Here is a 22,084-nt window from a genome sequence, read left to right on the forward strand (position 1 = left end):
TCCTTAATTAGCAATGTTACAGTCATTTATGCTGCTGCTGCCAGCTGAATTAATGACAGTGTTTGAATTTCCCGTGGCTCTACAATGATATCATACAGTAACATGATATTTCATGCTGGGGTGGAGTGGGTGTCTGCCCGGGTCTGATTCCTCATTCGGAGTGTGTGTGTGTGCGTGCGTGTGCGTGTGTATAATTAGAGGATCAGTGTGGCGGGCACTGGAGCGGAAAATGCATCACAACATTATGCAAATGAAACAGGGGAAGGCTGGAATTTAGTTTCAGAAAGGCGTGTCAGGCGCTTTAGCCGTGCAATACATTCTCTCTGTGTTTAGCATTTGCCCTCATTGTCGCCAAATGACTGCTGCGATGGCAATTCGTCTACTCCTGGCATTTGGAAAATACAATCAAAGGGTGGAAAAGGCAAGCATGTAGAACTGAATAAGTACGATTGATCAAAATGATGCATTGATTTGGGAATGGCTATTAGGCCAGTTTAAATATGTTATTTACATTCCCCTTGATCACAGTGGGGTGTATAAGAATAACAAAATGATTTGATTTGGAAAATGAAAGCAGTTTTATGTAGCCTACACATTCGTCTTGTAACCACAGTATGATATAAATCTCTTCTGCCATGGGAGCCAGTTAAACTCTTTGGTTTGGGGAAAATTTGCCTTCAAGTCTGTAGGATCGTTAAAAGGCTATTGGTAGTTTGGTAGTCCCTTTGACGCAAAACTGAATGAATAACTTAACCAGATCCACAGACTTCTGTTGCCCGTCTCTCCCATCCCTGTTCAAGTAGATTGTTCGGTCGATTAAGAGTTTCAATGTGTTGACATTTCTTGTTCTCACATATTTAATGGTCTCACTCCACAAATGAGTCATTACCTTGGAGTGAAATTATAATTTTCTTGATTGAGGTGTTTGAAAATATTACATTATTGTGTTGAGATGTTGGACTATAATGTAGAGCATGCCATCTCCTGTCCATGCCCTTTGAAAAGCATTATTTTTAGGATACTTTGCTTTTTCTCTTTCAATAAAAAGCTCTCTGCTGCACTTTAAGCTAGCCTATACATCACATGCATTTGTCCTTGTCACACCATGATACATGAGGAAATTGCTTTGCCTTTACGTGCCATCACCTTCCTTACCTTGTTCTCATACACTACAGTTGTGTGTCAGAGGCAGCCCAGGGTCTGACTCAGAGTAGGAGTGCTGATCTAGGATCATGTCTCCCCTGTCTGTGTAATCTTATTCATTACGATCTAAAAGGCTAAACTGATCCTAGAGGAGCAGTGATTGAACCGTTTTCTTTCAAATCCTTGATTGAGCTTGCCTGATAAAATCGGACTAATGGAATACTCCCAAATCTTCAAACCACCAGTCTCTCTGGCTCTCCAGGAAGGATCAATCAAACACTTAAAATATTTAAAAGTAAACACTATTTGAACACAGGTCTGGTCAACGCAATGGTCTAATTATTATGTCTTCCCTCATACCTGTAAAAGTGCCAGGCCAATGTGTCATGGTTGACCTGTTGAACCATATGTACCACACATGTTTTCTTTAGACAGAACTCGTTCAAAAGCACCACTTTCTTTTTCTTTTTTTAAAAAAGAGAATGGTGCTGGAGGGGATGGCTGCCGTTTTACGTGCTCCTAACCAACTGTGCCATTTTGTAAATTTTTTCACGTTGCTTGTAACTTGTTTTTAAAAAACGTTTTTGTACATAATGTTGCTGCTACCATCACTTATGACTGAAAATAACTTCTGGACATCAGAACAGCGATAATTCACCTCGAACTGGACAAAGATTTTTTCTTTAATGAGTCTGACGTGATGGATATACTGCTTTCTTGGAAACGGGACCAAATCCCCGTAATATGCATGAAGAAAAGACGAAGAAAAAGGGGGCGGAGGTCAGGCTGCCTCTTTACTCACTCATAGGCGAGTGAGTAAACCCCCTCTACCATCAGTCCTATTAGCCAACGTGCAATCATTGGATAACAAAATGGATGAGATCCAATCATGGATATCCTACCAACAGGACATTAAAACTGCAATATCTTATGTTTCACTGAGTTGTGGCTAAACGATGACATGGATAACATATAGCAGGCGGGGTTTTCTGCCCATCTTCAAGATAGTACAGCCGCCTCCGGTCATACAAGGGGTGGCGGTCTGAGTCTATTTATAAATAATAGCTGATGCACAAAATCTAATATTAAGGAAGTCTCTATATTTTGGTCGCCTGAGGTAGAGTATCTCATGATAAGCTGTAGACCACACTATTTACCAATAAAGTTTTCATCTATAATTTTTGTAGCTGTCTATTTATCACCACAATCCGATGCTGGCACTTAGACGGCACTCAACGAGCTGTATCGGGTCATAAGCAAACAGGAAAATGCTCATCCAGAGGCGGCGCTAGTGGCCGGGGACTTTAATGCAGGGAAACTTAAATCCATTTACCTAATTTCTACCAGCATGTTATATGTGCAAGTGGTCAGCGGACACAGATGCTAAGCTACAGGACCATTTTGCTAGCACAGACTGGAATATGTTTCAGGATTCTTCTGATGGTATTTGGGGGGGACACCACATCAGTCAATGGTTTCATCAATAAGTGCATCGATGACGTTGTCCCCACAGTGACCATACGTACAAACCCCAACCAGAAGCCATGGATTACAGGCAACATCCGCACTGAGCTAAAGGGTAGAGCTTCCACTTTCAAGGAGCGGGACACTAACCTGGACGCTTATAAGAAATCCCGCTATGCCCTCTGACGAACCATCAAACAGGCAAAGCGTCAATACAGGACTAAGATTGAATTGTACTACACCGGCTCCAACATTCACAAGGCCGCAGGGCCAGACAGATTACCAGGACGTGTACTCTGAGCATGCGCTGACCAACTGACAAGTGTCTTCACTGACATTTTCAACCTCTCCCTGACCGAGTCCATAATACCAACATGTTTCAAGCAGACCACCATAGTTCCTGTCCCCAAGAACACCAAGGAAACCTGCCTAAATTATTACCGACCCTTCTGTAGCCATGAAGTGCTTTGAAAGGCTGGTCATGGCTCACATCAACACCATTACTCCAGAAATCCTAGACCCACTCCAATTTGCATACCGCCCCAACAGATCCACAGATTATGCAATCTCTATTGCACTCCACACTATCCTTTCCCACCTGGACAAAAGCAACATCTATTTGAGAATGCTATTAATTGACTACAGCTTGGCGTTCAACACCATAGTGCCCTCATAGCTCATCACTAAGGGAAGGACCATGGGACTAAACACCTCCGACTGCAACTGGATCTTGGACTTCCTGACTGGTCGCCCCCAGGAGGTAAGGGTAGGTAACAACACATCTGCCACGCTGATCCTCAGCACAGGAGCCCCTCAGGGGTGTATGCTCAGTCCCCTCCTGTACTCTGCATGGCCAAGCACGACTCCAACACCATCACTAAGTTTGCCGATGACACAACAGCCTGATCACTGACAACAATGAGACAGCCTATAGGGAGGAGGTCAGAGACCTGGCAGTGTGGTGGCAAGATAACAATCTCTCCCTCAACGTGATCAAGATAAAGGAGATGATTGTGGACTACAGAATATGATTGTGGACTGAGCACACGCCCATTCTCATCGATTGGGATGTGTGGAGCAGGTTGAGTGTCCACATCACCAGCAAACTATCATGGTTCAAACAAACGAAGACAGTCGTGAAGAGGGCATGACAATGACTATTCCCCCTCAGGAGACTGAAAAGAATTGACATGGATCCTCAGATCCTCAAAAGGTTATACAGCTGCATCATCGAGAGCATCACCTCGGCCTACGACCGCAAGGCACTACAGAGGGTAGTGCGTACAGCCCAGTACATCATTGGGGCCAATCTTCCTGCCATCCAGGACCTCTATACCAGTCGGTGTCAGAGGAAGGCACTAACGATTGCCAAGGACTGCAGCCACCCTAGTCATAGACTGTTCACTAAGGTCTACTACACCTGTTGTATTCGGTGCATGTGACAAATCAAATTTGATTTGATTTTTGCATTTCTACACTGAAGAATTATGAGGTTAATAAGAACCCAGCGCTGGTTAAATAGTGGACAGGACACACACATTGGGTTTCACCTAGCCTTGTCACAAACCAGGCTTCTCTGAAACGGGAAACCTGGGGAAGTTCCATAGCAGAAATTAGCTAAAGAGGGGTCGGAAACCTGGTGTAAATCAGTGACGCCTAGCAACACCACAAATCTTGCTTGGGGGGAGCACCAAAGGTGGGTGACAAATCATTTTAGAATGTTTGCAGCATGCTGGTTTTCCCAGCATTTCTCTGTTATTTTCGAGGTGAGCTAAAGTTCCAGCAAGAGGGTAGAAATGGTCTACAATGCTGGCAAAATCAATATTTTTAATTCTGATGTTTCTAATGTGATAATTGGCTGTAAAGGCTAGCGTGATGGAAAATAAGTAGCTAGCCACAATGAGGTTTGTTTTTAGAAAATTCAGCTAACCTTGTCAGCTACCTACTGTAGGTATAACTAACTAGCTAGCTACACGCTAGTTACATTTCTCTAAAGATTATAAAGCCAACAAAATGTTAAGAAAAACTGCATATTAATGACCTAAAAGGTTAGCTGTTTTAGTTTATCCAAGGTCAGTACAGCAACCATGCACTGTCTATGGGAACAAATGTAATCATGTTGCAAGCAACATTGCTAAAATGAATGAAATAAAATAAAATGAACCTCATACAATGTTACCTGTAATGCTCATCTTCTGTAACCTAATAGTCATCTCCTTATTTTCATACTGTACTGAAATTACAAGGATTTGAATTTACACTAAACAAATTTATGTCAGCACTTAAAAGGGGTACAAAATCTTGCATATGGATTCCCTCATACATTGTCTACTGGTATCATTTTAAATTGAGAACATATAGCTCAACATGTAAACACTGTGTGTGTTTAGCTATTCCGGCTTCAGATGACAGATGCCCATAAAGCCAGTAGTCCCATCATACTGTAGGCCTATGGCTGCATTTGTGATGCATGTCATATGATATGCTGCAAAATGGATGCACATACTGTAGCTGATATACTGAGAGAGAGTGACAATCAAATAAAACAGAATGATCTTACAACTAGACAAAAACTAAATGTTAATTTGAGAATACAACACAGAAACGCAGACACATTACAGACAGAACCCCCTCCGCTCTTTATTGCAGGATTGTGATGGATGATTAATCTACATTGACACTAGTTCATTTTAAATAATAGTTTAACAAGTTTAAAAACTTCACTTCAAAGAATCAACACTTCATCACTTCAAAATGTACAAATAACTAATATGGAAAGATTAGACATCTTAGTCTGAACAACATTAGATAATTGAGTAGTAACAAGTAGGCTAATATTACTAAAGCATGATTTCAGGTGAGAAGAAAAAAACGACATACCAGCGGTGGCGAACATTGCTCCACTGATCCCTGATCTACTGGGTGAGCAGACTTATTTTATTCAAGCTCAGCAATAGCACACTTGATTATCAACTCATTAGATTTGCTAAGTTGAATCAGGAGTGTTATTTCTGGGCTCAAACAGATCCCTGCACACCCAGCAAGCCTCCAGTAGGGTTGGCCTGCTCCAATTGTAATAGGTTTATACATTGTGTGTGGTCTTTAACTGTATTTCTGTATACTTTTGATAACATATGTAGGTCATAACATACTGTATAACCCATGGCATATAGGATATACCCTTAGTCTCTTGGGACATGCAAACAGGCTTTCACAGCTTAACATATCTGAGGACAGAAAATATCACAAACAAGCAGGCTTCGTTATACTTAAATTTGACAGCGCTGAAAAATATGTTGCTATTATCTCTCTGTCTTTTCATAATGTCCTCCCATGAAATGACCTGCCCTACCCAGTATCCAGTAGCCTACACTGTCCCTTTACTGACAGCTGGAACTGAATTTTCAACCTCTTCAATGGCTGTTATCTACAAATGTATTTGGAGACTGAGTTTTAATTTACAATGATTAGATTAAGATAGCTGGCTAATAGAAAGTTAGCTAGCTGATGACATTTAATTCACTTTGCTAAACAGTATGTAAGTTAGCTAGCTAGCAGCTCAGTTAGCCTACAAAGTGGCCTACTGTAGCTAGGTAGCTAGCTAGCTAATAATACATAGGTTTTTACCATAAAAAAAGTATTTACTTAAATGAATAAGTTCTCCCACTGCCTGTTTTTTGGGTCCTTACAGAAACAAAATAATGGGCGTTTTTCGTGATATTTTAGGTGGTAGCAAAGCGCAGCCAGCAGCCATGTGGACAAATAGAGACACGGAAATAAAGTCTGTCAACAGAGCAGTTTAGAACATGTTGACTTTACCAGCGTAATCCACTTCCAATTTCAATAAATATAAATCGCAGACTGACGGCTACACTTGATTACTTGAAAACTAGCATTTGAAACTAGCATAGGCAACAACTACCCGGATTGACAACTGTGACACACATAACACACAGCACCCCTTCTACGGCTGTGTTGGGGGATGGTTCTTGAAATGTAAAATACTGTAGTATAGTATTCTACAATATAGTAAAACATTTTATAGTAAGCACAGGATCAGGATCGAGGGATACTACAGTGTGTAGTATAATATTCTATGGTATAAGTTTACTACATACTTCTATTCTAAGTACTGTATTCTGTAGTAAACTGTAGTATTTTTTCATGTGGGTATGCCCCTACTAAGCCACGCCTCCAGTCTTACCATCTGACCCGGTGGACCCTAGCTCAATAACTCAGCATCAACAACCCAATTTAAAGAAAACAATGGGTTGTTTGTGACCCAACTGGCTAGGTCAAAATAACCCAATGTGTGTTCTGTCCAATATTTACCAAAATTGGGTTGTTTTTAACCCATAATTTTATAGAATGCACTGCCTGTGGCATTATATAATAAAAAATTATATAAAGAAGGGGGAAAAGTTGACATTTGAGCTGGATAAAAACCCTATTTGAATAACAAGGAGCAATCAAACTGTCTGTTCCATATCAGGATGGGTGGACATGTTAGCAGAGCCTCCCTATCTTTTTAATTAACATGTATCTCTCTATACGTCCAATCTCGGGAATGGAACAGCAGAGAGCACACAAACAAACTCCTATAGACTCTATCTGCACATCGGCAGCCGCCTTCCCACTTCCCAACAAGCTTAGTTAAAACCTACAGCCGCCCGCTGGACAACTTCTCCCCCATTGGCCTGTAAGATTAAAACATAATGTTTGCCGTTCGGCTCAGGCACTGTGGCTCTGTGTGGCTCTGCACCGATTAGCTGGGAGCGCGGTGGTTAGAATAACCTGCCATCATTCAGGCCTAATTAGGGGCCGTCTCGTGGCACTGGCTCTCTCCAGAGACGCTACTTGTTACGGATCATCGGTGCGTCTGTCTTCTGCCATAATATTAATTTATATTACAACGGAGAGGAGGGGGGGAAGAGGGAGAGAGCAGAGGTCACACGCTTACAATCATTTCCATCAGTGTAGCTATTACGTAAATGAGTGGACTTTCTTGGCATTCTGCTGCCCCAATCTGCCACCCTGTGCCCCACCCCACCCCTCCCCTCTCACCCAACACACAGCCCCCAATAGACCTTGTCCCACCAAGTGCCCCTTACTTTGTTTTCTTTGTTTTAGTTTTCCATTGGGTTCCTCTATTGATTGAAGAAGGAAAACTAACAGAAGTTAATCATAGCTACCAAAGTGAGGTTGATATAATTTCTTCGTTATTTTAATCTGTTGTAAATATTTGTCATAATTTTCTAAGAATTTGTACTAATAAAATAATACGTGTTTTTTCACGTATTGTACTTCTTGGTCCAATTAAGATTCATTATAGGTGTTTCTTGAAGATGGTAGTCAGAAACAAAACATTTAATTGAAGGGGGGAGTCGGAAAAACAACAATGGCATGGCACATGTGTCAGGAGAGAGAAAAAGAGGGACAGTTCAGTTGAATCTGTAAAAAGGGTGTACCACGATTCAAAATAGTGTATATGGTGACCCTCAACAGCATCTTAGCTCAGGTATTCAGTGTTCTCAGACAGACAGGTAGCTTCAGGCATACAGAGTCTCTCTCTTTTTTAAACACTTTCCTATAACCTCTCACTGAGACCCAGGTCTCTTTTTCAAACGATCCCCGCAATATATACAGTACCAGTTCTTTATTTTTACTATTTGCTACATTGTAAAATAATAGTGAAGACATCAAAACTATGAAAAAACAGTAACCAAAAAAGTGTTAAAAAATGTAAATATAATTTATATTCTTCAAAGTAACCACCCTTTGCCTTGATGACAACTTTGCACACTCTTGGCTTTCTCTCAACCAGCTTCACCTGGAATGCTATTCCAACAGTCTTGAAGGAGTTCCCACATATGCTGAACAGCTGCTTTTCCTTCACTTTGTGGTCCAACTCATCCCAAACCATCTCAAATGGATTGAGGTCGGGTGATTGTGGAGGCCAGGTCATCTGATGCAGCACTCCATCCCTTTCCTTCTTGGTCAAATAGCCCTTACACAACCTGAAGGTGTGTTGGGTCATTGTCTGTTAAAAAACAAATGACAGTCCCACTAAGCGCAAACCAGATGGGATGGTGTATCGCTGCAGAATGCTGTGGTAGCCATGCTGGTTAAGTGTGCCTTGAATTCTAAATAAATCAAAGACATTGTCACCAGCAACCACCTCCACACCATCACACCTCCTTCTCCATGCTTCACGGTGGAAACTATACATGCAGAGATCATCCATTCACCTGCTCTGCATCTCACAAAGACACGGCGGATGGAACCAAAAATCTCAAATTTGGACTCATCAGACCAAAAGACAGATTTCCACCAGTCTAATGTCCATTGCTCGTGTTTCTTGGCCCAAGCAAGTCTCTTCTTCATATTGGTGTCCTTTAGTAGTGGTTTCTTTGCAGCAATTTGACCATGAAGGCCTGATTCACGCAGTCTCCTCTGTAGAAGACATAACTCTAGGTCTTCCTTTCCTGTGCTGGTCCTCATAGCGCTTGATGGCTTTTGCGACTGCACTTGAAGAAATTTTAAAGTTCTTGAAATGTTTCGCATTGACTCACCTTCATGTCTTAAAGTAATGATGGACTGTTGTTTCTCTTTGCTTATTTGAGATGTTCTTGCCATAATATGGACTTGGTATTTTACCAAAAATGTCTATCTTCTGTATACCACCCCGACCCTGTCACAACACAACTGATTGGCTGAAACGCATTAAGAAGGAAATCAATTCCACAAATGAACTTTTAACAAGGCACACCTGATAATTGAAATGCATTCCAGGTGACTACTTCATGAAGCTGGTTGAGAGAATGCCAAGTGTGTGCAAAGCTGTCATCAAGGCAAAGGGTGGCTATTTTGTTTCAATTAATTTGTTAAACACTTTTTTGATTACTACTTGATTCCATGTGTTTTTTCATAGTTTTGATGTCCTCACTATTATTCTACAATGTAGAAAATAGTAAAATAAAGAAAAAGCCTTGAATGAGTAGGTGCGTCCAAACTTTTCACTGGTTCTGTACAAAAATACAAATTTTTAGCAGGTAACAAATTAAGATCTTATAAAGACCATAGTGGACTAAATGTTCAAACTTCAGCCTGTGGACAGAACACACGTTGGGTTATTTGTTGCCCACCAGTTGGGTCACTTAAAAGCTCTGCGTGGTCAATCTGTAGTCAGCAGCGGCATTAATGCATTTACTGTGATACGGTCTCCGCAGAAGTCAGAGCATTTATACTTCTAGTGCTTTGCAGAGTAGAGCTGTTGTGAAGGAAGTTGTCAAGGAAGTGAGTTTGTGTTTATACTGGACTTCCTGACCCACCTACCGTCAACCAATCATGTCATTGCGGAGCTATTTGGAGCTACACGGATCCCTCCGGCTTTGTAAAAAAAAATGGAAGGCGCACGGTGCTGCGATGCAGTGCTCAATTTGCCCGCTGCATGCCTCTAGAGGCTCTGCAATTGCGCCACACCCTCTATACGGAGCGTCCAACCAAATTTACTTTTAGTTGGATCATTGAGCTATGATCCACCGGGTCAGATCAGAAGACTGGAGGACATGGCTTAGTAGGGGTGTGGATTTTTGATTGTTCTTTTTGGCTACCCATGAGAGTAAATGTCATTCCGGTTCATCTGGTCTGTTGTATTGTCAACATGTGTTAAGGTTGAGCACTGAAACTTCATTAGTTTATTGAGGTTTACACAAGTGATAACTATCCCAAAATTGGGAGATGCATATGCACTTAAGGAACTCATACTCTTGTGTAAACCTCATTAAAGCTATGAAAGTTTCAGTGCTCAAATTTAACATGTGGAAATTTAACAACTGGAAAGACACGTACTCTCATGGGTTGCCAAAAATAACTATCTAAAAGCCACGCCCCTACTAAGCCATGCCTCCAGTCTTCTCATCTGATCTGGTGGATCATAGCTCAATAATCCAGCATCAATAACCCAATTTAAAGAAAACAATGGGTTGTTTATGACCCAACTGGCTGGGTCCAAATAATGTGTGTTCTGTCCAATATTTACCCAAATTGGGTTGTTTTTAACCCAGCATTTTTTTTGTGTACCCACATAAAAAAAATACCACAGTATACTATGGTATAAATACTATAGTATTCACCGTAGTGTTTTTGCAGACTAAAATCTGCAAAAACACTACAGTGAATACCGCAGTATTTACTGTAATATACTGTATTATTTACTATAGTTTTCTACAGTATATTACAACATGTTATAGTAAGCACTACACGATCGAGGGATACTAGAGTGTGTAGTATAATATTCTATGGTATACTAAAGTTTACTACATAATTCTATAGTAAGTACTGTGGGTACACTGGAGTTCAATCCATATCTGCTTGGTCTATGTCTCTTGGCTGGACGAGACTATTTTGACACACAACAGTCCAGAGTTGAGCTGGCTGACTTATATAAATTAACGGAGATTGAAACAATGGTATTTGTTGACCATTGTGAGTATTGATTACAGTCAAACTCCAGAGTATGTCTGAATTAGTGCCTCAGTGGGGGTATTAGCGGTGGGTGGATGGTTAGGAAGCGTGGGGGGCATGAGGTCTTGTAGATTTGGGGAAATTATGTTACATTTGATACTGGCGCTCCGATGCCTGTGTCGAAATCGCTAAGCAGTTTACTTCGAAGCAGTGTTCCGATGCTTGTATCACTTTATCAGAAGAACATGATCAATGACGTCCGAAGATTTGTTTAATCAAAAAACCACCTGATTGGTTTGATAGAAGACAAAAAAGGCTACGCTTTTCAACTCAATTGGCAAAAAAAACCTCAATGCTACAGGAAGCTTCAATCCCCATCACTAATTTGGGGCAAGCTGTATGTGCCGCGTGTCACTGATGTGGGTGTTGTTTTCGGTGTTGATGCCGCGGTGGGGGCAGGAGTGAAACTGCGAGAAGCAAGGGGTGTGAAAACCATAGGCGCTGCCCCCTCCCAGTGTCAACACCACCCCATGGTGACATCCAGCCATCTACCCCCCCCCCCCCCCATCTCCCGTAGCCATGGTAACAGTCCGCGTATATTTGAACTCTGGATTCAACTTTCAATACCACCCGTTATCTTGTTGTGGAAAAAGATCCTCATCATCTGAACATGGACAGCCTGACTGATGTAAATGATAAACGTGGGCCAATCAAATTAATGAGCCGGATTGTCTGTCCATGCTGACGTGTTGAGTGCTGCAAACGTGTAATTTCACCTACATATGATGAAGCTTTTGACAATGTTCTTTATGCCCGCTCTAGAGACAAGTGATGATAATTAAATCACGACTGGAGTTAGGTGTCAAGTTGCTGTACGGCCGTTATAAAGAGAGGCAGCAATCACGGTTGTTGTCGCAGTCAAAAAAACAAATGGTAAGATATAAAATCGAGATCTCGTTCTACAGCCCTGTCTAAACCCAGACACTTTGAAAGTGATCATTTGTAAGGTTTTCTTTTGCCTTATCTTGTTTTAGCTCAGACAAGTTAGGAGGCCATCTAACTTTATAGAGGGGCAATTTATCTGTAATTTATCTCTAATCAGGTTGTGGAGCAGTAGAACCGGCAAGGACGGAGGTGTGTGTGTGCACGTTACTCTGAATGAGCAAACATTCCCTGCCTTCCTCTGTGTTTAGCCGGTGCCGACGTAAAGGCACAAATGAAGACATGGTCGCCCTTTTATGTCTATTTGATCTGAGACCCAGCCGTGTGTAAACTCAAAATCCCTCTACTTCTGTGATTTATTTGACTCCTCAGTCTTGCCTCTGACAGGCACCGTTCAACTGTTAATGTCTCTCTGTGTGAATTTATGTCTACATCCATGTCTTTTCCCTTCCGTCTCCTACTCAAACTATTAGAGGATTGGCCGCCGAAGAGTTTACGAAATGGTTTGCATCACCGCCTTGCTAATGAAAGGCATTATACATATACCTTCCCTCTCACTGCAAGTCATGAATTAAATTAATACCTTTCTCTAGATGAGTTTATTGCAATATTCAAAGAGGTCCCATATCCTTCATTATTAGGGGATAAGGCAAGCCACATATGTAGAGGGATGTCTATATTTGTATTGAAATGTGTATTTCACTGCACATGCATGTTATATGAAATAATAAATATATATTGCACCTTGTGAAGAAATTATGTATTTCATGTTGCGCAGATGTATTGTATGTAGCTGTAGCTCACTGTATCTACCATGATACACACATCTAAACCAATGAGTGAATTTGAGATTTCTGCCAATAGATCACTTTTTTTTGTCTAATTTTAATCTCAGCACCAGGGAGTAGTGCACATGCAATATTCATGAAATCACATATGATGATAAAATCTCCCTGGGTCTGTCAGTCCTAATTGGCAGGGTGTCTTTCTCCACCTCCTCTAGTTTCTAATACCTGACAGCTTGTAACTACAAGCATTTAATCAAAGATGACAACTGATAATCCATGTCTCAGCCATGATGGATCGTTTGGCTGCCTTTGTGTTACTTTGTGTTTTTGTCTGAGGTTACTTTAAATGTATTCCTCAATATGGTGGGTAGTAGGTGATAATTTAGCATTAAGTGTTTTTATCCTTCTAAATCAGTGTCACACAGAGTGTTTTTAGTAGTCTTAAACTATGAGCTTAAAGAAATAACTTAATTTTTAGATTGCATCCCAATATTACACTTTATATACACCACAGAAGACTGAAATATAACAAAACTGTTTGACATAGAAACACCGGATTTTGGCATTTAAAAATAAGGTATGTTTATTAATTACAAAATTCTGAAAAATATGAATAACATTTCACCCATGAGGCCAGTTGAGGGTGATTTGGTCATTTGACTGCAGGAAAGGGGTATATACTATGAACTTCTTTGCTTGGATGCAATCCATGGTTTTAGGGGATGTCGTTAGGTTGAGGTTCTTATTGTGGATGACTTCATTGGAAGCAGTGGAGACAAAACACTATGCTGGACTGTAGACGTAGGAATGGCGGTGTACTGTATATCACTCACTATGATGGCCCTTGTATTTGTACTTATTATGGATCCCCACTCTTCCTGGGGTCCAGCAAAATTAAGGCAGTTTATACAATTTTAAAACATTACAATACATTCACAGATTTCACAACACACTGTGTGCCCTCAGGCCCCTACTCCACCACTACCACATACAGTATCTACAGTACTACATCCATGTGTATGTATGATATTGTGTGTGTGTGTGCCAATGTTTGTGTTGCTTCACAATCCCTGCTGTTCCATAAGGTGTTTTTCTATCTGTTTTTTTAATCAAATATTACTGCTTGCGTCAGTTACTTGATGTGGAATAGAGTTCCATGTAGTTATGGCTCTATGTAGTACTGTGTGCCTCCCATAGTATGTTCTGGACTTGGACTGTGAAGAGACCTCTTGTGGCATGTCTTGTGGGGTATGCATGGCTGTCCGAATGTGTGCCAGTAGCGTAGAGAAATAGTTTGGTGCATTCAACATGTCAATACCTCTCATAAATAAAAATAGTGAGGAAGTCAATCTCTCCTCCACTTTCAGCCAGGAGAGATTGACTTGCATGTAAAATTATCTCTCTGTATACATCGAAGGGCCAGCCGTGCTGCGCAGTTCTGAGCCAATTGCAATTTTCCTAAGTCCTTTTTTGTGGCACCGACTGAACAGTAGTCAAGATGCGACAAAACTAGGGCCTGTAGGACCTGCCTTGTTGATAATGTTGTTAAGAAGGCAGAGCATCGCTTTATTATAGACAGACTTCTCCCCATCTCCGCTACTACTGCATCAATATGTTTTGACTATGACAGTTTAGAATCTAGTGTTGCTCCAAGCAGTTTAGTCATCTCAACATTCTCAATTTCCAAAATTATTTATTACAATATTTAGTTGAGGTTTAGGGTTTAGTGAGTGTTTTGTTCCAAACACAATGCTTTAAGTTTTAGAAATAATTAAGTTTAACTTATTCCTTGCCACCCACTCTGAAACTAACTGCAGCTCCTTGTTGAGTGTTGCAGTCATTCCAGTCGCTGTAGTAACAGACATGTATAGCGTTGAGTCATCCGCATACATAGAAACTCTGGCTTTACTCAAAGTCAGTGGCATGTCGTTAGTAAAAATTGAAAAAAGCAAGGGGCCTAAACAGCTACCCTGGGGAATTACTGATTCAAACTGGATTATATTTGATTGGCTTCCATTAAAGAACACCCTCTGTGTTCTGTTAGACAAGTAACTCTTTATCCACATTATAGCAGGGGGTGTAAAGCCATAACACATACGTTTTTACAGCAGCAGACTATGATCAATAATGTCCAAAGCTGCACTGAAGTCTAACAAGACAGCCCCCACAATCATTTTATCATCAATTTCTCTCAGCCAATCATCAGTAATTTGTGTAAGTGCTGTGCTTGTTGAGTGTCCTTCCCTATAAGCATGCTGAAATTCTGTTGTCAATTTATTTACTGTAAAATAGCATTGTAGCTGGTCAAACACAATTTTTTCCTGAAGTTTACTAAGGGTTGGTAACAGGCTGATTGGTCGGCTATTTGAGCCAGTAAAGGGGGATTTACTCTTCTTAAGTAGCGGAATGACTTTAGCTTCCCTCCAGGCCCGAGGGCACACGCTCTCTAGTAGGTTTAAATTGAAGATGAGGCAAATAGGAGTGGCAATATCGTCTGCTATTATCCTCAGTAATTTTCCATCTAGATTGTCAGACCCTGGTGGCTTGTCATTGTTGATAGACAACAATATCTTTTTTCACCTCTTCCACACTGACTTTACGGAATTCAAAAGTACAATTCTTGTCTTTCATAATTTGTTCCGATATACTTGGATGTGTAGTGTCAGCGTTTGTTGCTGGCATGTCATCTCTAAGTTTGCTTATCTTGCCAATTAAAAAGTCATTAAAGTAGTTTGCATTATCAGTGGGCTTTGTGATGAATGAGCCATCTGATTCAATAAATGAAGGAGCCGAGTTGGCTTTTTTCCCAAAATTTCATTTAAGGTGCCCCAAAGCTTTTTACTAACATTCTTTATATAATTTATCTTTGTGTCATAGTGTAGTTTATTTTTATTTTTTATTTAGTTTAGTCACATGATTTCTTAATTTGCAGTACGTTTGCCAATCAGTTGAGTTGCCAGACTTAATTGCCATACCATTTGCCTCATCCCTCTCAACCATACAATTTTTAAATTCCTTATCAATCCAAGGGGATTTAACAGTTTTTACAGTCATTTTCTTAATGGGTGCGTGTTATTAGTAACTGGAATAAGTAGTTTCATAAATGCGTCAAGTGCAGTGTCTGGTTGCTCCTCATTACACACCACAGACCAGCAAATATTCTTTACGTTATCAACATATGAATCACTACAAAGCTTCTTGTATGACCCCATATACACTTTATTAGGCCCAGCCTTTGGAACTTTGGTTTTCCTAGATATGGCTAATATATTGTGATCACTACATCCTATGGATTTGGATACTGCTTTAGAGTAAATATCTGCAGCGTTAGTAAAAATGTGATCAATACATGTTGATGATTTAATTCCTGTGCTATTTGTAACTACCCTGGTAGGTTGACAGACAACCTGCTCCAGGTTGCAGGCACTGGTTACAGTTTGAAGTTTTTTCCTGGGTGGGCAGCTTGATGATAGCCAGTCGAAATTTAAATCACCCAGAAAATATACTTCTCTGTTGATATCACATACATTATCAAGCATTTCACACATATTATCCAGATACTGACTGTTAGCACTTGGTGGTCTATAGTAGCTTCCCACAATAATGGGTTTATGGTGAGGCAGATTAATCTGTAGCCATATTACTTCAACAGTATTTAACATTAGATCGTCTCTAAGCTTTACAGGAATGTGGTTCTGAATATAGACCACAACACCGCTTCCGTTGGCATTTCTGTCTTTTCGGTAGATGTTATCACCATGTATTGCTACCACTGTACCCTTGGATTGCATTCCAAATGGTACCCTATTGGAGCCCCATAGGGCTCTGGTCAGAAGTAGTGCACTATATTCAGTGACGTCATGCACTCATTATTATTTTGAAGTGAATGGAGGGGATGGTGGTCCAGTACAGCCCCCGGATTTTGCAGTTTTTAAACACCGGAAACAGCTTTTTCCTGCAATCTAGAGCCATAATCAATATACACTGCTCAAAAAAATAAAGGGAACACTTAAACAACACAATGTAACTCCAAGTCAATCACACTTCTGTGAAATCAAACTGTCCACTTAGGAAGCAACACTGATTGACAATAAATTTCACATGCTGTTGTGCAAATGGAATAGACAAAAGGTGGAAATTATAGGCAATTAGCAAGACACCCCCCAAAACAGGAGTGATTCTGCAGGTGGTGACCACAGACCACTTCTCAGTTCCTATGCTTCGTGGCTGATGTTTTGGTCACTTTTGAATGCTGGCGGTGCTCTCACTCTAGTGGTAGCATGAGACGGAGTCTACAACCCACACAAGTGGCTCAGGTAGTGCAGTTCATCCAGGATGGCACATCAATGCGAACTGTGGCAAAAAGGTTTGCTGTGTCTGTCAGCGTAGTGTCCAGAGCATGCAGGCACTACCAGGAGACAGGCCAGTACATCAGGAGACGTGGAGGAGGCCGTAGGAAGGCAACAACCCAGCAGTAGGACCGGTACCTCCGCCTTAGTGCAAGGAGGTGCACTGCCAGAGCCCTGCAAAATGACCTCCACTGTCTCACTGACAGTCACTTAATTAGCAGTCAATTAACATTTTAGATTGGTAAATGAATCTACTTAGTCTAGCCAGCTATCTAAACTTTTAGTAATCATGGTTGAATTACCGACCAGACACGCAGGGCAAGTGCTCAGGGGCCCTGTCCTCCAGAGGGGGGCCCATTGATTTAGTTAATCACATTTTTTTTTCAAATAAAGTATTTTTTATTATTTTTGAAAATACAATTACACATACAAAACATTTTTAAAAAGGGAATGGGTATCAGTGTTATGTGTAAACAAGTAAGCGTTTGTGTATTCACAAAAATAACAAACAAATCAAAAGTGACCAACTGTACAAAAACGAATAGAAAATGAACAAAAGAGAGAATTACACAAATGGACAATTACAGACTAGGACAAAGACAGTTTCAGTCATGTTAATAAAATCCCCCCCACAATTTTTTTTTATACGTTTTTTTTTTTAAGATAATTGCTTAGCTCTTAATGCCATGAACTCTATATGAGCTTGCCAGCTTTTGTTAAATTCCTCAAGTTTACCTATGATGTAGTAGTAGATCTTGTCCAATAGACATGTAACTTGCAAATGAATTTAACCGAAGAGTTAGAGTTGATTTCAGGTTAATTGCTATACATTTTCTTGTTAGTCACTCTCACTCAGATATCATATTTACATGGCATAAGTCATGGCAAATTGTGTAGAATTGCAGAAAATTTGCTTTTAAAACTGCAAAAAATCTCTCCCCAACATAGGCATAATGTGTAGAATTTCAGGAAAGTAGCTATAAAACACAGTACATGGGATTCTAACACATATCATAAATACAGGCACATGTCATGGCATCATAATTAATAAAAACAACATGATATTATCCTAAGGTGCCAGATTACATTTAAACTAGTGATGCACCGATATGACATTTTTGGCCGATACCGATATCCGATCTTTTCCTTGCCAAAAAAAACCGATACCGATTTTAGCGGCCTTTTAAGCATTCCAGTACAGTTAAATAGTTAACACACACACATGGATGCAGCGGTCTAAGGCACGGCATCTCAGTGCAAGAGGCGTCACTACAGTCCCTGGTTCGAATCCAGGCTGTATCACATCCGGCCGTGATTGGGAGCTCCATACATTGGTGCAGAATTGGCCCAGCGTCATCCAGGTTTGGCCGGGGTAGGCCGTCATTGTAAATAAGAATTTGTTCTTAACTGATTTGCCTAGTTAACTGAAGGTTACACACATACACACACCACACTGACCAAAGATTTATTTTGTTGGCATTTACGTATGTCCCCATTACCAGTAAAACATAATCAAAACCTTTTTCTTTCACTTACTTGCTGTGCTGTTTCGTTGTTTATTTGTTCAGTCGTTTCATTCTCAACCAGGATTTCTATGGAACGCCGTTTAGATCTTTGCTATGGAACACCGTTTGGGTGTTCCATAGCAACAAGGACCAGGACCAGTAAGGACCAGTAGATATATGACTGCGCGTCACATAATAATTTAACGCGTTCATACATTTTTTATGTAGTTATTACACATTGATTACACTATTACTTGTATTACATGTCACAACGATTCATCAATACGTATGCTATGATGCTGGTAAAGTTGTCTCGCGCACCTACAGTGCTGGTCATAAAAAAAGCTAGCTAGCTCATGGATGCAAACAATGTTCTTCTCCAAAAACATACCAAAACAACATAATCTGTTTCAGTAGCTATAGTTAGCTGGCTAACTATATAGCTAGGTGTCATCATCTAAAAAAAAACTCAAATATTTTAGACAGTTTTTATTTGATTAATGGTGGTCGGACCCATCTATGTGAAGCTAGCCACAATAAGGATTAGCCACAATAGTGGATTTTGCTGTTAGCCTTCAAAATAAAAGTACCGTATCATTATACTATTTGTATTCATTTGCATCAATGTCAATTACAGACTTTTATCTTGAATGCAAACCGCAAATTCCACTATTGTGCCAAATCCTTATTGTGGCTGGCTTCACAACACATAACCATGCTTCTACACCTGCATTGCTTGCTGTTTGGTGTTTTAGGCTGGGTTTCTGTACAGCACTTTGTGACATCAGCTAATGTAAGAAGGGCTTTATAAATACATTTGATTGATTTGATTGATAACCAAGCCCAGTCGAGCCTCACTAGCCAGATGAAGCTAGTTGGCTGCTCATAACATTAGCTTTGAGCAACAGGGTTAAGTAGCTGGCTAGCAATTTATTTTCATGAACTGAAGTTCAATTTCAATAGGCAAACAACAAGTGGCAACCTAGCTAATACTTACTCACAAGGATTGCTAAGAATAATGAAAATTACTGCAGTTTCTACTGGTCATTGTTTTCAGGCTGGTTGTATTGGTGCTAGCTAGGTACCAAGCTAAAGCTAGCAACCCCAGAAGTTGTGGTTGAAGAAATGATGCTTTATTTCCAATGCGGTATGGTAAACACATCATTCGTGGCCGGTGTTTGTTTGTTTGCGGACTTTTTTGTACGGCTTTGACAGTGGTACTGTATCTTTTTTAACATGCAAGACCCAAACGGCGTTGCATAGTATATATGTCTTGAAGCTAATAGCAGTGACGATGTTACTGTGGAACTCCGTAGGAAAAAATCTGAAAAATAGAGCACTTGGTAGTGTATACCGGTGCTCGACCTGTCGGCAAAAGCCAACATCACCCACGACAGAGAACTGTTGATTGTCAAGGGCAATGAATTCCATTATCTTGGCTTTAATGGATTTCACCTTTTGAGTTGTCTCGCTGAAATTTTCTTACTCTTTCAAATGACTGCTCGACTTGCTGACTGCTCGATCTACACAGCAGATATTGTGGGCTAGGTTATGAATGCTTTGTTACACGTGTAGTGCAACATTTTACATGGCGTCATTACGGCATGTACCTAGGTTATATAAGTATGCATGTCAGCTTTGACATTGGTTTTGCACATCGGCGTTAAACTAGACATTGGTCGATACCGATGTTGGCATTTTTAGCTAATATCGACCGATTCTGATATGTTCACCGATATATTGTGCATCCCTAATTTAAACCAAGTGTTGTTCTGCATATCTAAGCATAACTCTTGAGCTGTCTGTATCCTCCTGACGTGTGGTTCTTTTTTTAAACAAACAAAATATGCTTCTCTGCATCTCTGCTAAAATCTGGGTAAAAGACTGAAAGGAATGTGTCTTATTCAGTACATTTAGTAATTGCTTGCAGTAATTAATTGCAGGTATGCCAGCTAAGATAGTGAGACAAGCTACGCTAACTTGATTGACAGACTGAAATGGCTTGGTAAACTTTTTGAAAAAAGGGCTCCAAAAGGGTTCTTTGCGGAGAGATAGGATTCTACCAAGAACTGTTTTGATCAGAAGAACCCTTTTTGGAAAACAAGGGTTCTTTGTAAGGTGAGGGGTTCTACCTAGAACCTATAATATCCTAAGAACTGTTTTTGGAAGAAATTTGGAAGAAATTTCATTTTTGGAAGAAATGTATTTGATGATTCTTTGGAAGGCAATAAGGATTATTTGGAATGCAAGATGGGTTCTACGTAGAACCATATATAACATTTCCCAGCATGCTCTATTTTAGGGAGATTTTCAAAATGGTTTGTTTTACTGTAATAATTAAAACTATGTTTTTGCATGTACATTGCTTAGTTGATTAATTTTATGCTACACAAGGACAAATAGCATACAGTTTTCTAAACAAATTATATCTGTTAATATTTTGGATTTATTGCACCCATTACTAAGATGGTTTTTCCAGTTTAGATGATTGAGGTAGTCTCTGTATTCAGTCTTCCTTACCATGGCAGTCATTCTGAATGCAGGTTGTAGGTGATAAAAAATATTGTAACTCTGGCTGGATTTCTAATAGGAATTACACATCACTTTGCAAGCAAGCATCATTTGACTTGCAGGCCTGATGTAGCCTGTAAACCAGGTGATTTCTAACACCACTGTGTTAAGGAATAATTAAGCTCTGAAATGAAGGCCTTATGGTATACGTAAAGCATTGTCATTTAATTTTAAAGGATGATAAGGCTGATTGAGCTGTTCATAGAGGGTTCTAGGAAGAACCCTCCAAAGAAAAAGGGGTTATTGGTAGAACCCTTCACAGATCGTCCTAGGAAGAACATTTATATAGAGGGTTCTAGGTAGTACCATATACATTTTTTTTTTGAAGAACCCTACATAAAGGGTTCTAGATGGAACCCTTTGCAAAGTTTTCTGGCCAGCACCAAAAAGAGTACCCTATGGGGAAAACCAAAGAACCCTGTATGGTTCTACTAGGCACCTTTTTTTCTAAGAGTATTAGCTAGTTATGAGGTTGGTGTTGGAACATTGCTGCGGGGGCCTTGCTTCCATGTAGGCCAGTCAAGTTCTTCCACACTGATCTCGACAAACAATTTCAGAGCTAACTTGTTAGAAAGGTGGCATCCTCTGACGGTGCCACGTTGAAAGTCACTGAGCTCTTCAGTAAGGCCATTCTACTGCCAATTTTTGTCAATGGAGATTGCATGGCTATGTGCTCAATTTTATACACCTGTCAGCAACGGGTGTGGCTGAAATAGCCGAATCCACTAATTAGAAGGTAGTGTAGCGTAATTAAATTAATTTACAAAACATACTTCCTGCCATTCCTGCTTATTACCGGCAGCTAAAATCAAATCAGATGCTGTCTGTCACTACACTCTCCTCCTCCACTGATGAT

General features: G+C 40.3%; 1 protein-coding gene across 2 annotated transcripts in view; it reads left to right on the forward strand.

Moving 5' to 3' along the window:
- Nucleotides 1–22,084, forward strand: part of LOC129859334 (cadherin-7-like) — a 119,936-nt gene that overhangs the window by 80,833 nt on the left and 17,019 nt on the right. The gene's annotated exons all lie outside the window — the stretch shown is intronic.

Source organism: Salvelinus fontinalis, chromosome 7, assembly GCF_029448725.1.
Source record: "Salvelinus fontinalis isolate EN_2023a chromosome 7, ASM2944872v1, whole genome shotgun sequence".
NCBI classification, from domain to species: domain Eukaryota; kingdom Metazoa; phylum Chordata; class Actinopteri; order Salmoniformes; family Salmonidae; genus Salvelinus; species Salvelinus fontinalis.